Source organism: Tamandua tetradactyla, chromosome 4 (genome assembly GCF_023851605.1).
Source record: "Tamandua tetradactyla isolate mTamTet1 chromosome 4, mTamTet1.pri, whole genome shotgun sequence".
NCBI classification, from domain to species: domain Eukaryota; kingdom Metazoa; phylum Chordata; class Mammalia; order Pilosa; family Myrmecophagidae; genus Tamandua; species Tamandua tetradactyla.
The window spans coordinates 109,563,032-109,576,836 of record NC_135330.1 but is presented as its reverse complement, the minus strand read 5'-3'; the positions used below and the strand labels follow the sequence as shown (position 1 = coordinate 109,576,836).

Sequence of the window (13,805 nt, the reverse complement as noted above, 5' to 3'; positions counted from 1 at the left end):
AAACAGTAATCAATGCTAATGGTGTCTAAGCTAATCCGTTTCTTTTGTGGAACTTTCACATTCTACTCAGATCATAATTTGCATGTATGTGTCTTATCCCAACAACTAGTTTTTCAGCTCCTTGCTAGTAGGCTCTGTTTGTAATTCATCTTTTTATCTACCCCTTCAAACTTCATACAATGTACTCCCTGTTGTTAGGCCCTGTGCTAAACACTTCATGTCATCAACTCAACTTTCAGAACAACTCCGCCATGTGGCGACATTATCATTATTGTCATTTCACAGTGAGCAAGAAGGCTCAGAGAATATAAGTCATTTGCACACATACACAGAGCTGGGAATCAGAGCCAGGCTGGCCCTAGGCTCAGGTCCACAGAACCTCCTAGCAGAGTATTCTGGAGTTTCTACTGGGTTCTCTCTGCTGGGGATTCTTTACCAGGGGCACCTGCTTCTCTCCCAGACCTGGTTCATGTCCCTCATTGCCTCTGGCAAGTCTTTTCTGCTACCTTTCCTTCTGGAAGAGCTGCCAGGTCATCAGTGTGGGGTGGAAGTCCACCTTCTGCTCCACAGGCAACTGGTGAACCCTAGTGGGGGCTGAAGCTAATCGAGGAAGGGACTCCTTTTTGTAATTCTAATTCTTAGAAGGCATTGCCTTATTGCAGCTTATATACATTCATCTGTAATACACACAGAGGCATCTGGGGTGTTAGCTGGGTGCTAGAACTGACCGTTTCTTTCTCCAGAGCCTTGCCTGCAGAGAGGCCTTTTGCCTCTCTCTCTCTCTTAAGTAATGAACCTCTTGAAGGTAGGACTCATGCCCAGTTGTCCTTGGATCCAGCAAGAGGACTGGTACAACTCTACTTAATGCCTATTGATAGAAGCATAGAAGGCTAATGGATAGAAGGAAGAATGAAGGAAAGGAGGAACATAGATACATTTCGTAAGGTTGACAAGATTCATTCATTCCTCTGTGCAATCAGCATAAGTTTATTGAGAAACCCACAGTATGAGCCATCTCAGAGTAGACAATGGGAAAACAAAGACACCTAAGGCATTCTGCTTCTGGCTTAAAAGGAGAAACTCATTTATTCTTTCCTACCTTTTAGTACAGAGCGGAATTACTTCAAGCTGATTCCTTTACATACCCCATGAGATTTCCTGGGGTCTCATCTTCCCAGGCTCCTAATTATTTAACATGTTCAGAACAGAGAGAGTCTTTTTATATACACGAGGGCCTTGAATTTATAAATACAAACGTGCTTGGAGTGTGGGAAATTCCACTTTAAGAACGACTTCTCGGCTCTGTGTTTCCCATCTGTTTGCTATCCTGCAGCGCTTTGCCTACCTACCTCCTTTTACCCAACCAGAACAGAACCCAGACCTGTCTCCCCAGCACAGCTCCCTTCTTTCCCCAGCCTCACCTCCTCCTTACCAGAAGGTAGTGCTAATTGTCCCCTGGGCTTCCCTCAATGTGAACCTAAAGGCTTGTCTGTGGAAAGCAAAGTGAATTGTCTGGTCTGGACAGCTCCTCCTGGCTTTGGTGCTTGGGATCTCCCTAATGACTTGAATGAAATAATGCGATTTCCTGGGCATTGTGGAATTCTGAAGTCTCCTGCTATTAAAGCTACTGCAAAGAATTCTTGAGAAACTAAATGCAAAAAGCAATTCGTGTACTTGTCTTCTTGGGCCATTAGCTTGTGTCATTTCTCTTGTGCATGCCCATTCTAAGAGGCTCCCGCTGCCTCCATGTTCGGGGCTGTTAAGATGGAGGGAAGTGTGATGCTCTAAGGAAACAGTGATGCCAGATGAATGTGAACATCATGCAGATGCTAAGCCCTGCGATGGGGAAACCCATCGTTCCTGTTCATAAAGAAACGTTTTCTAATAGGGGTAAGATGAATTTGGAGTGTCAAGGGCATTTGTGGTTTGTATTCCTAACATTTGCTAATGGTTGGAAATTGCATAGTTACTTAGCATCTTTGAAATTTAGAGGAAACTTAGCTTCTTATCATTTAGATGTCATCAAATGTATCTTGCAATGGTTGCATGAGGTATGGGTTTAGAAGTGCCAGCATGGGCCTGGCAGATGGGAGGTGCCCAGCAGCTGACTGTCATGATATTCGAAAGTGTTGGACACGAGCTCCTCATAGAGCCCCTCACAGAGCTGAGAAGCTCGTTGGAGGAGCCCATCCCTCAGGTCACGAAGGCTTTGGTATTATAGATGTCAGAGTCCAAGCAGGAACACAGAACCCATTCTGAATGTTTAAAGCAGGAAGTGTTTGCACGGATGCTGAAAGAGCTGAGAGACCAACAGGAGAAAGTGGGATGCCCAGAGACTAGCAGAACACAAGCCATGATGAGACCCAGGCTGGAGGGACAGCTGACAGAGCTGGGGCACCAGAGGAGACACAACTGTCTCTCAGAAATGTTCCCTGAAAAGCTGATGAGAAAAAAATACCTGAACTTCTTTCCTCCTTCCCTCATCATCCCACCTCTTGTCAGTTCTTTCTGACCAAATCTAGCCAGAAGCTGGGCCCATAGGGAAATCTAAGCTATGCAGCCTTTAGGGGTGAAACCCCACATGGCCCCAAAGAAAGCAGAATCGAAGTAAAGCAAGGAACATATCTCAGGACCAGCAGGCTCAGGCCTTGGGCCAGCCTGGTGGTCTTTAGAACTTCAGGGATTGAGGAATCAGAGGAAGCAGTCTGGTTCAGGGTCTTCAACTTGTGTTATATTGTTTCCAACCAATCTCCCCTCCACCTGTCCTGTCCCCCACCTCCCCCACATCTCTCTTTCTACATGTTCCTGAGGTTTGGTGCTCAAGCTGAGTCATTCTTTGTGTCTACAGATTGGAAAGGAGGAGGGGCAGCAGCCCTGCTGGGGCCATCACTTCCCTCTGTTGTTGCTACTACTGTTTAAATACCTGAGTGCATGCACAGGGAGGTTGGAGAGGGGATGGATTCTGCTTACCCATGGCTTCTGGGACAAAAAGCCTGGTGGGCTCTCCTGGGGATCCCAGGATGCTATGGCTCTGAGCCTGCCCTTGGGGTATGGCCTTAAAGGAGGTTGCTCTCTGGGACCACATCCTTTAGAGCTTAAAATTCTGGTCTCAAACTCAGACTTACACCAGTAAAATAGAACACTCTTTAGGATTAATTTTTGTAGCTCATTTGCCATTTTTCTCACGAGTCTCTCCTTCACCAGCTGTGTTAAACTTCATTTATATAAACTCCTTTCATACATTCTATTATTGAAACTAACCTAGAGCCATCCATAGCAATATATCATTCTAAATTTGGGAAAAGCATCGTGCATCAAGAGATTAAAAAAAATAATAATAACATCAAAGTAGTTTACTCCCCCAACTACGGTGCATCTCCTGATGGAATATAGTTCAATCATTAAATATTTATGCCGATATGGGAAAATGTTTGTGTTACAGTGTAAATGGGAAAAGCACAGGATGGAAACTTATGTCAGAAAAAGGAAGTAACAAATGAGCCAACAATGGCATAGAAAAATGTCAAGAAGAGAAAACACTAAAATGTTGTCTTTGGGGATGGCACTATGATTCTTATACAAAGAGACTAAGTTTACCCCTTGATCTTAGGGACTGGTCTTATCTTTAAATCATCTTCCCTTCTCTTTCCCCAGAGTCTTTTGACACTTAACATACAGGAAGCTCATGGAAGTGTCCCCAAGGCATCAAATTGCTTCCAAGGCCACACAACCAGCCATGGCTGAGGCTGGACCTGATTCTCTTGAGTCTCTATTCAGTTTTCTTCCCTGGCCACCTGCCACCTTGAGTAGGTGACACCGAGTCAGGAGTGAAGACGCCCCTCACCTGCCCAGACTGAAGGGCAGCCTTGAGGTCACAATGGACAGGACTCATGACAGCACCATTGAGGCACTGGAAGAAATCAGAAGGGAGCAATGAGGAATTACAGATCTGAAAGTAACCTGGTCCATCAGATTCCCTTCTGTATGCTGCATTTCTCTGGAACTCTAATTCTGTGGACTTTTTCCCGTGTGATACTTCCAAGTCAAATTAGATAAATTGTTGATTCATTTCTGTGCTCCCTCAGGATTATCTTCTTTTTAACATCGTTGACTCTTTGCCTATCTCCTCAAAAGCCATAACATTTTCCTTCCATCCTGGCAAATCTGATGAGATTTCATTGCTTTATATAATGTCTCAGTTGTACAAAGAAAATGCTTCTAATGGCTACATTTCAGTGAAGTTATTTCCTATGGACTGTTCTGGAAATAAAAGAAAGTCTTAAAGCGATTTTTCCTTTCCCCAATGTTCACAGATTTAGAAGTAGAAAAATAAAGAGATTTTTTCCTCAGCATCCTTTTAACACTCTTGAAACTAATGTCATGTTCTTCTGGACAACCTGATGTGCGAGAGTTAGTTATGGGGATGTGGAGTTGAATATTTTTTTCATTTTGTTTATTTTAATGAAACGGACATTAGTCTTTGGGAATTGGAGAGGAATGAAAGCCTCCTGCGACTTATTGTGAAATGAAATTTCTTTCAAGCTCTTTTGTCCAAAGATGAGATTGGTAAGGTCATATGCATACAGTATGGATTTTCAATTGGGTTAATCAACTATTAGAACCTCAGAGCAGCAGCCTTGCCCCCAGCCTCATCTCCACAGCTCCATGAAGAAGCAGCACTGGAGAACTATTCCCCTCACTTCCTGCTCTGTAATGTGAAGATGGGATCACAGCACCGCCTTTGCTGTGGTCATTGTCAGGAAGCTATGGGGCATGCATGGAATGGTTCCAAGAGCTGTCTTCTTCATCCTCACAGCAGCAGTGGACCAGAGCTTGCAAGGTAGATCTACTTTTTATTTACCCCAAATTTCAAAGTTGTTGGCACTTGTGGGAGCTACAGGTATGGCTCTTGGCAACAGGCCAGGGTGAGGAATGGGACAAGTTGCGAGCATCAGAGATTTCCAGGGTTGGAGGAGACCTCAGATGAGGGTGTTGGCAGAGTCACTGGGTCTGTAACCTTTGGGCCCATAGAGGACAAAAAGTTAGGCGAAGGGGCAGGATGGTCAGGTGTTATGGGTTGTTGGCGAGATTTTCCAGACACTACCCTGGTTCTAGGCCTAATGAGACATTAACTAGCTGTGTCCCCTTGACTATGCATCATGAAGGAACTGGAACTAGATAATTTTTAAGGATTATTCCAGTCTCAGGAAACAAATTTCAAACAAACAAAGCAAAATAAATAAATACATACATGCATACATAAACTTCCTGTTTTATTTTTGAGGAAGCATTTGCTTATTTCTTTCCTACACAAATAAACTTACTGTTTACTATTCAGTGTTCCTCCCAGGCCCTAAAATAGTGACTTTTATTTTCAGAAATAAGCAAATAGTTCAGTTTGGCTGGGGCATAGGAAGAAAGCAAAATGGCAACTAATATGAAATGTGACCAGGCCATACATGCAGACCATCTCTCAGATTTGGGCATGAGGAGCCACATGCGTGGCCCATTTTTTAGAGAAACACTTTGCTGGGCTTCCTGCAGTCCTGACCCACTGCCAGAGGTTTGGGAGTCTGGGGCTAAGAGGGGTGTCCCCTTCCCCCCAACGTCCCTTCCTATACTGTGCTCTGGATACCTGAGTCTTCCCACATCAAGCGTTCTCAAGGGCTGTGTGGCCTCTCCCTTAGGTGTCAGAGCCTAGGATTTGGATAGCTCCGAATTCTAGGGGTAGCCAAAGGTTCTATTTACAGGGGTGGCGTTCTGCATGTAAGGGTTGAAATGTCCATGTGCCTAAGTATGAGGTAGTTCATAGTGCCTAAAGGAGCCAGGGGTTGGAAGAAAATAGGCGCAGTCTGCGGGCTTTGCCAGGGGCTGAAGTCAGCGTTTCGGATGTGGTATGGTCCAGCCAGAACTCTAAGAAGTCTGAGAATTCTAGCCAAATATATTGCATGGAGTCCAATAATTTGCAGAGAAATATATCATATTATGTGAAGCAGTGATAGTGATGAGCACTATATAGCAAAGTAAAGCAAAGTAGGGGGGTAGAGTGCATGTGTGCATGTGCATGCGTGCGTGCGTGCGTGTGTGTGTGTCTGTCTGTGTAAGCTCTTTTAGGAAGGGAGGTCAGGGAAGTTCCCTCTGAGGTGGCAACATTTAAGCGGAGACCTGAATGAAGTGAGGAAATAAATGCAAAAGGGCATCTCAGCAGAGGGGCCCAGTGTAGCAGAAAGAAGCTTGCCTGGCTAGCAGGAGTGATAGATGAGTTGTATACATAGGAGGAGACCAACTGAGTCTTTGTAGACCATGATAAGGCTTCTTATTCTGAGAATGATGGGAAGTCACTGTAGGGATTTGAGCAGAGGAGCCACATAATCTGATTTTTTTCATTAAAACTTGACAGTAGAGCAGCCAGGGTGGAAACAGAAAGACAGTTGGGATGTTACTGCAGTATTCTGTTCCAAAAATGAAAAGAGTTTGAATGGAGATTGGTTCTACCATTTGCAGGTAGAACAAAAGAGATTTGTTTGATGGCATGTGGCTAGTGGGAGAAAGAGTAGTTAGGGATTGTATTAGCTAGGGTTCTCTAGAGAAACAGAATCAGCAGGAGATATCTATAAGATTTATAAAAGTGTCTCACACAACTGCAGGGAATGTAAAAAAAGATCTGTAGGGTGGGCTGTGAGCTGGCAGCTCCAATGAAGTTCCTCAGCGAACTCTCAGGAGAGGCTGGCTGGCTGAAGCAGAAAGAATGATTGCCTCTTCTGCATTCTCCTTAAAAGCCTTCCAGTGATTAGATTAAGTATCACTCATTGCAGGAGACATTCCCACAGCATCTGCAATCGGCTGTGGATGCAGCCAACATGCTTTTGATTTAAGTCCATGAAATGTCATCACAGCAACAGACAGGCCAGCGCTTGCCCAACCAGATGACTGGGCACCACCAACTGGCCAAGTTGACACACGAACCTGACCATGACAGTCCACCCATTGTCAGCTTGGCAGCCACACACATCACCTTAAACTATACTTAGTCTCTAAATAGAAAACAGTAACAGACACAATTTTTCCTCGCCTAACAATGTTCACCTGTCCTGTGTGTAGAAGGGCATTAAATGCATTAAAGGGGTAGAAGATGGGGTTTTGGAAAGAGAGGCAGAGAGAAGCAATATGAAGGGCAGAAGAAGGATGATGCAAGTCAGGGAAATAAGGAAGAGAAAGTTTCAAGAAAGTGGTCACGGTTAACCGTGCAGTGAAGAAATGAAAGAAGATGACCACTGTGGTAGTTTGAAGCTATATGTATCCCAGAAACATATGTTCTTACACTGAATCCATTTCTGTGGGTGTGAACCTATTGTAAGTAGGACCTTTTGATGAGGTTCCTTCAGTTAAGGTGTGACCCACCTCTATCAGGATGGGTCTTAATCCTGTTACTGGAGTCCTTTATAAGAGAATGAAATTCAGACAGAAAGAAAGCCACAAGAAGCAAGAAGCTACATAATGGAACTCTGAAGAGAAAGGAGAGAGGAGGAGATGCCACTATGTACCTAGCCATGCGATAAAGGAGCCAAATATCAGGGGCCATCAGCCCCAGAATGCCATAGTCTTCAGGGAGAAAGCATCTCCGTGATGATGCCTTTCTTTTACCAAAGATGATGAACTTTCTTTTAGCATCAAAGCTGTAAATTAATAAATTCCTATTGTTTATGTGTACACATTTCATGGTACCCAGAAAAGAGCTTTCAAATGAGCAGTGAAGTCGTCATTGATGGCTTTTGACAGTATTTTCCACTGTGTGCTAGTTCAAAAGTTGAAAAGCAAGTGGATGGTAGAAGTGTTCTGAGAACTCAAAAGTTCTATCCATATAAGGTGGCATTGATGTTATTTTGTTATGGAAATAGAAACCACTTATGAGAATTAGATGCCACTTTTAAAACCCCATTCTAGCACATCCAGAACCCATCGATCTTTTGTGTAAGGCACCTATAAAAACAATAGTCAGAGCGGTGGGGGATAATCCAGGTTTTGGAGATAGTCTCAGACTTCCTCAAGAAGGAAACCAGCACTACATCCTGCCAAGAACAGATGCTGTGCTGACCAAAGTTCCTTATTTTCATGCTATTGGCTGACACTGCTGATAAAATATAGTTTGTTGTTTCCCTTTTCTTTTAAATAAGCAAGCTGGATTACTTGGAGGAGAGGAGGCAGGAGAGATAGAGGAGACAGAAACAAGGCAGCTAAAAGAAGAAACCCTCAGGTGAGCATGTTTATCTTTGTCTTGGTAATTTATTGTTGAGTAATGTGCCTTGCTTGTCATAGTTAGAAGAGCAATTTTTGAAGACTAAAGTTCACTTTGTTCTACTGTAAATTTATTTTTTCTTAGCATGTACATGGTAATTTAAAAATATTGGGAAGTACAAAAAAGTAAAAAAGAATAATAAACAGAGAAAACTTCAATTGATATTGTTGGATATTTCTTTCCATTTTTTTTGTGTTTGTGTGTATAATATCAGTTTGACTTTTATACTTGGGTTCAGACAATATGTACATATGTGTATGTTTTTGTCCATTACAGCATAAGTATCTTCCATATTGCTATGAAGTTTTCATAAACGTAATTTAAAATTGCTGCTTAATCGTGCATTGAGATTTACTACACTTTGCCCAACCACTTAGCTGTTTTTCATCACATAGACTCTTCCTTATTTTTCATAAACTGTATATAAGATATACATATTTTTTTTCCATTTGGGATCTTGTTTTATGGGGAGAGGATGTTCAGTTCAAGAATGTAGATATCAGTGGTTTTTCTCAGAGGCACCACGAAAATGAAAGAGTGTGTGAGAGCCGGTGCTTAAAATATGCTTATTACCCCTTTGGGACCTCAACTCTGCCTACACATTCAGCCAGAATTACTTTATTCTAAAGAGGTTAAAAAATTACCCCCAGAATAATTAAAATTAAATTTTGGGGGATGAGTCCGGCATTTAGTTTAGCTTTGTGTTTTCCAGAAACTAATGGACAGCCAGCGCATAACAGGTGACCCAAATCATTTGAAATATTTCCTGTTTCTGACACATACCTGAAAGGAGGTAAAATTTCAGGCAACTCATCCAAACCTCTCTTTCAATCCCTACTTATGTAAATGCCAAGAGAAATTTCTGGGAAATGTTAAACTCTAGAAATTTCTCTCATCCATCTCAACCACAAAAGCTCTTGAGGTGAGAATCTGCTTGGGAGTTTTAATTTACTAGTGCTTTCAGGAGATGTTGTTGTTTCCAAGGCTTTGGTGGCTAGATGTTAGAGAGGTTGACTTTCCAGAATGTTCTAAATATATCAAAACTAAGCCCATCTTCTGCAAGGATCACACAAGGAGCATTTGAAGATCCCTGTGATCAATTTAAAGAGCTATAGGATTGTAGTTAGAGGCAGGAGGTGGCTTTCCCTGGCTTTCCAGGAGCATCAGCGACATGGCATTCACTTTCTCTCTACCCTATGTCACTATAAGGAAAGCAGAGTTTATACAAAAGCTGGGTTCTTGGTTCTCCGATGAGGAACTGAGAACAGACCAGAGGCACTTAAAACAAGAAAGACTAATGGTTGAAACATTTCAATCAAAAATTGTTTTCATCTTTCTCACCCTTCTGTAGGCTGCGGCTGTACTGCATTCCAGCCTACAGCATGGATGTACTTCTTTTGGTTCAAACTAATTTGATCAAGAGCATGTTAATCAAATTTCTTCTTGTTCCAACTCAGTGGAGGAGAACACCTGCTTAGCACTTTCCTTGATGAACTTAAACATTTTATGTAGTACTTTACTGTTTACAAAACACATTGACTATAGCGGTTCATTTGATCCATATAATAGCCTTGAGAGCTGGAGGATTTAATTCTTGTTTTAAAAGTGGGAAAGGTGAGGCCCTGAAATGTTAGGCTTTTTCCCAAGGTGGAACCAGAACGGGTCCAGGGCACTTGACCTCTTCGCTGAATAATGAAATGAATTTTAACCATGGTTATTACAAGAAATAGATTAAACAAATTTTGTCAAGCCTATGCCATCTTTAGCCATTTAAATAATGATATTGATGTTTGTTAATTGGCATCGGAAGATGATCATAGCGCAGTGATAGAAGAAAGCAGGGTTAAAAACAGCATTACATGCACCCATTTTTGTTAAAAATATTTATGTATATTTGCAGAAAAATTGAAGCATATACACAACAATTTAGCTGTATCCGATCGGTAGTAAAACTTGTCATTTAAATTGTTATATTCTTATTTCTCATTTTCTATCGCATTTATATATTTGTATTTTACCTCATTTTTTAATCATGAACATGCCCTACTTGTGTAATAAGAATGTAAAACGAATGAAATAGAATTCTTCTTGTCTTTATGGTGAGCTCTTCTCCAGAATAAATTGTGTCAACTCCTTTCACTTTCCACAAAGAAGCCTCCTATTTAATTCTCTGTGTGTTTCAAACATTATTGTCACAAATCCTACTGCTATGTTAGCTGGCGTTTGCTGAGCACTTGTCATGCGCTCGAGTCAATCACTTCACATCCATCGTCTTCATCCATTCTCACTCCAATCCTACCAGCAGCGGTTTTAGTATCTTCCTTTGGCAGATGAACATTTTGAAGCCCCAAGAGATGAAGAAATAAGACCAAGAGAAAGAGTTGAGACTTGAATCCAGATCCTCTCTGACGCAAAAGCATGTGCTTCCACACACACTACCATCTTGCCTTCCCGAAGACCTGGGACCATAAGAGGGACCCCCATTGTTTAAGCAATGCCCATTTTAGTAGAAAGCTTTATACATATGTTTGTAATGTACCCATCGCTCTGTGTCAGGACTGCCTTGAGCCTTTTTTAGTATCTTGCATGTATTCCAGACTCAGGGAGTATTTTTGCTTTTCTATTTTGTCTTGCACACCAAACATCTGAGGTGTGCTTGTCCCTGAAGGCTAAGTCTGGAAGGTAAAAGCCTAATGAAGGGCTGTGCAATTATCCAGTGAGCTTTGGTTAAAGCTGCAGCTAAGCTGGATAATGCATTGAAAAGCCAACATTTTGCCAGGGTTACTCAGCTTTGCAATAGCGCCTTATGAAATCCATGTCAGAAATCCAACAGTACTCTCTCTGATTTTCTCAGGGCACCAATCACTGTCTTCCTTCTTTGTACTGGAGTTACTTATGTCCAGGTCTCATTCCTTTTACTGGTCCAAAAGTACTTGGACTTCATTAAGAATAAATGGAAACGTGTAAATCGATTAATTCATCCATGAATGTGGATTTGCGTTACAGCTTGCATTTACTTCTATTGAACCTATCACCTCTTTAAATCAATTGAGCCATCAAGAAGATGGTGGAATCTTCGACAATGTTTAAAGGAAAACCTTTCCTATTATATTGATGGCATAAGACTGGCTGGGTGGTGGCAATATTGTCTCACTCCTGTGATAAGTTCTGATTATTAACTGAGGGGTCAGTTATAGGGGTCTGAGCAATGATTTTAAGAGGGAAAGGATGGTAGGAAAGGGAAGGGAGGGGAAAGGAAAGGGAGGGGAGAGGAAACGGATGGGAGGGGATGGGAGGAGAAGCTTACTCTGCAAGTTTAAAGATGAATTAATTTGAGAGAATTTACTAGAATCCAGTCTACCACTATTATCTCTATGGTACATTATAAAAACAGGAATTTCTTTTATCATAAAAAAATCTCCTCCCATGAGACTGTAGAGATAGTATTTTACTTCTTTTGCACCTCTAGGACAGAAATGAAAGTCAATTTGTAACATTAAGAGATATAAATAGTGTCACTTCTTACAATGTTTAAAGTAGAGTGCCATTTGGATCCCTTTCCTGTCTGCTGACTCCCCCTCTATGCCATTGACAGTGTGTTAATGTCGTTTTGTTGCCAAAGACCACTGGAAAATTTTCCCCAGAAGATATTTAATGTGAGACATAAAATGAGCACATTATATGACAGCTTCATTTACTCATTCACCGGCCATGTGTTTGACTATGTTTCCATGCCTGGAGCTGTGTAGGGTTGGGGTTATGGTGGTAGACCAGTCAGACCTCATACTTGCCTTCAATGGAGAATAGTCCAGAGGGTAGGGAGTGACAGGACCCCAGGGGGTAGGAGCACCTAGATGGGTCAGAAGCCTTTTTGTTCTGGAAGAAGTGATGTCTATAGAGAGAATCCTGGGTAAGAGATAGCCAGGTGATGAGTCAAGGCTCAGAATGAATAGGCAAGAGAGAGCCATTGGAATAAGTTCTAGGGGGTGGAATGGGTCATTCTGAGGGAAATAAGGGAGAGAAGGAGCTACATACAAGCCCATGTTGTGAGGAGCATGGAGTTTGGACTTGATTCTGAGATAATAAAAGAGTGCTGTGGTTAGATACACATTTTGGAAAGGTCACTCTGGCCACCACATGGAGAATGGATGAGGACAGAAGTGGAGGCAGAGGCCATTCAGGAGGCTCATTTCCTGCCAGGTGAGAAACAACAACTTGAACTAGGATGGGAGGGGGCAGGCATCTCGAGATGACCCTTGTGTGGATACCACCAGGTCATGAGGTCAGTCTTGCCACAGAGAAGACATAGCATCAGTTGTCAAGGGCTGCCGTAAAAATTACCACAGATTGTTGGCTTAAAATAATGGAAATTCATTGTCTCACAGTTCTGAAGGTCAGAAGTCTGATATCAAGCAAGGGGACTGCTTCCTCCAAAGCCTCTAGGAGAGCATCCTTCCTTGCCTCTTCTCATTGCTGATGGTCCCAAGTATTCCTTGGCTTGTGTCAACATAACTCTAGTCTTTGCCTCCATCTTTGCATGGTCTTCTTTCCTGTGTGTCTCCGACTTTACACAGTTTTTCTCCCATGTCTGTTTGTGTCTCTTCTCCCCCTGTTGTAAGGAAACAAATCATACTGGATAAAAGGTCTACCCTACCTATGTATAATTATGTCTGAAAAGACCATATTTACAAATAAATTCATATTCTGAGGTACTAAGGGGGACATGCTTCCACCCACAGCACCCTCCCTGTGTCTCTCCTGTTTAGGCTACCCATACCCACTGGCCTTATATTGCCAGCGGCATACAGGGCACCAACCTGGGCAACTCTGTTTTTCGGTTTTCTGGACATTTTGAAACCCTCGCTCCTCATCTGCCTCTGAAACTTTTCTTCCCTTGGTGACAGACAGGGTGGCAACTGGAATGGGAATGCATTGAATGATGCGATGTGCCCAGGATAGCGTAGCTGGACTCAGTACTCTCACCTGTGCCCTACTCAATAGCCCAGAGAGGTTGATTATTTGCTGATGGTCACACAGTAGACAAGTGGGGAGAGCTAAGACTTGGATCCAGTTGGGACTTACTCCAGAGATTTCCATCATGTCATAGTGCCTCTATACCATTCCAGGAAACATATATGATGTTTAGCAAAATATTTTTGTAAACAATTCCTTTGCCCCAAAAAGGAGGGCTTTAGCAAGGATGGAGATGGGAGGAAGGATTCAGAGATAATGGGGTAGTTCTCCCCCAAATATGCTCCCATAGGCACATTTCTACCCAGGAAAATTCTTCAAAAGAATTTCTTAACAAGTTCTTAAGAACTTCTGTGGAGCAGATACAAACTCTCCAAGCAAGTGAGCAGAGGGAAAACACTTGTCAACAAGGGATAAAAAAGACAACCATTGCTGAACCATCTGTCCAATGCAGATACTAGAAGAATCTGACACTTTGGCCACATGAACACTTTCCAACATATCATTCTTGTCCCCTGCTAATCTTTGTCATGGTGGC

At 42.4% G+C, this 13,805-nt stretch overlaps 1 protein-coding gene across 3 annotated transcripts in view; it reads left to right on the top strand.

Moving 5' to 3' along the window:
• The first annotated feature begins 3,903 nt into the window (after nucleotides 1–3,903).
• The window catches only part of CYSLTR2 (cysteinyl leukotriene receptor 2), a 46,091-nt gene continuing 36,189 nt past the window's right edge, over nucleotides 3,904–13,805 (top strand). Inside the window, exons 1-2 of one of the 3 annotated variants that reach the window (XM_077158219.1) lie at nucleotides 3,904–4,840; nucleotides 8,175–8,254. The gene's annotated coding sequence lies outside the window, so the exon portion shown is untranslated. Of the gene's footprint in view, nucleotides 4,841–7,968; nucleotides 8,255–13,805 lie in introns of those variants that run through there. The other 2 variants (XM_077158220.1, XM_077158218.1) reach the window with 2 other exon arrangements.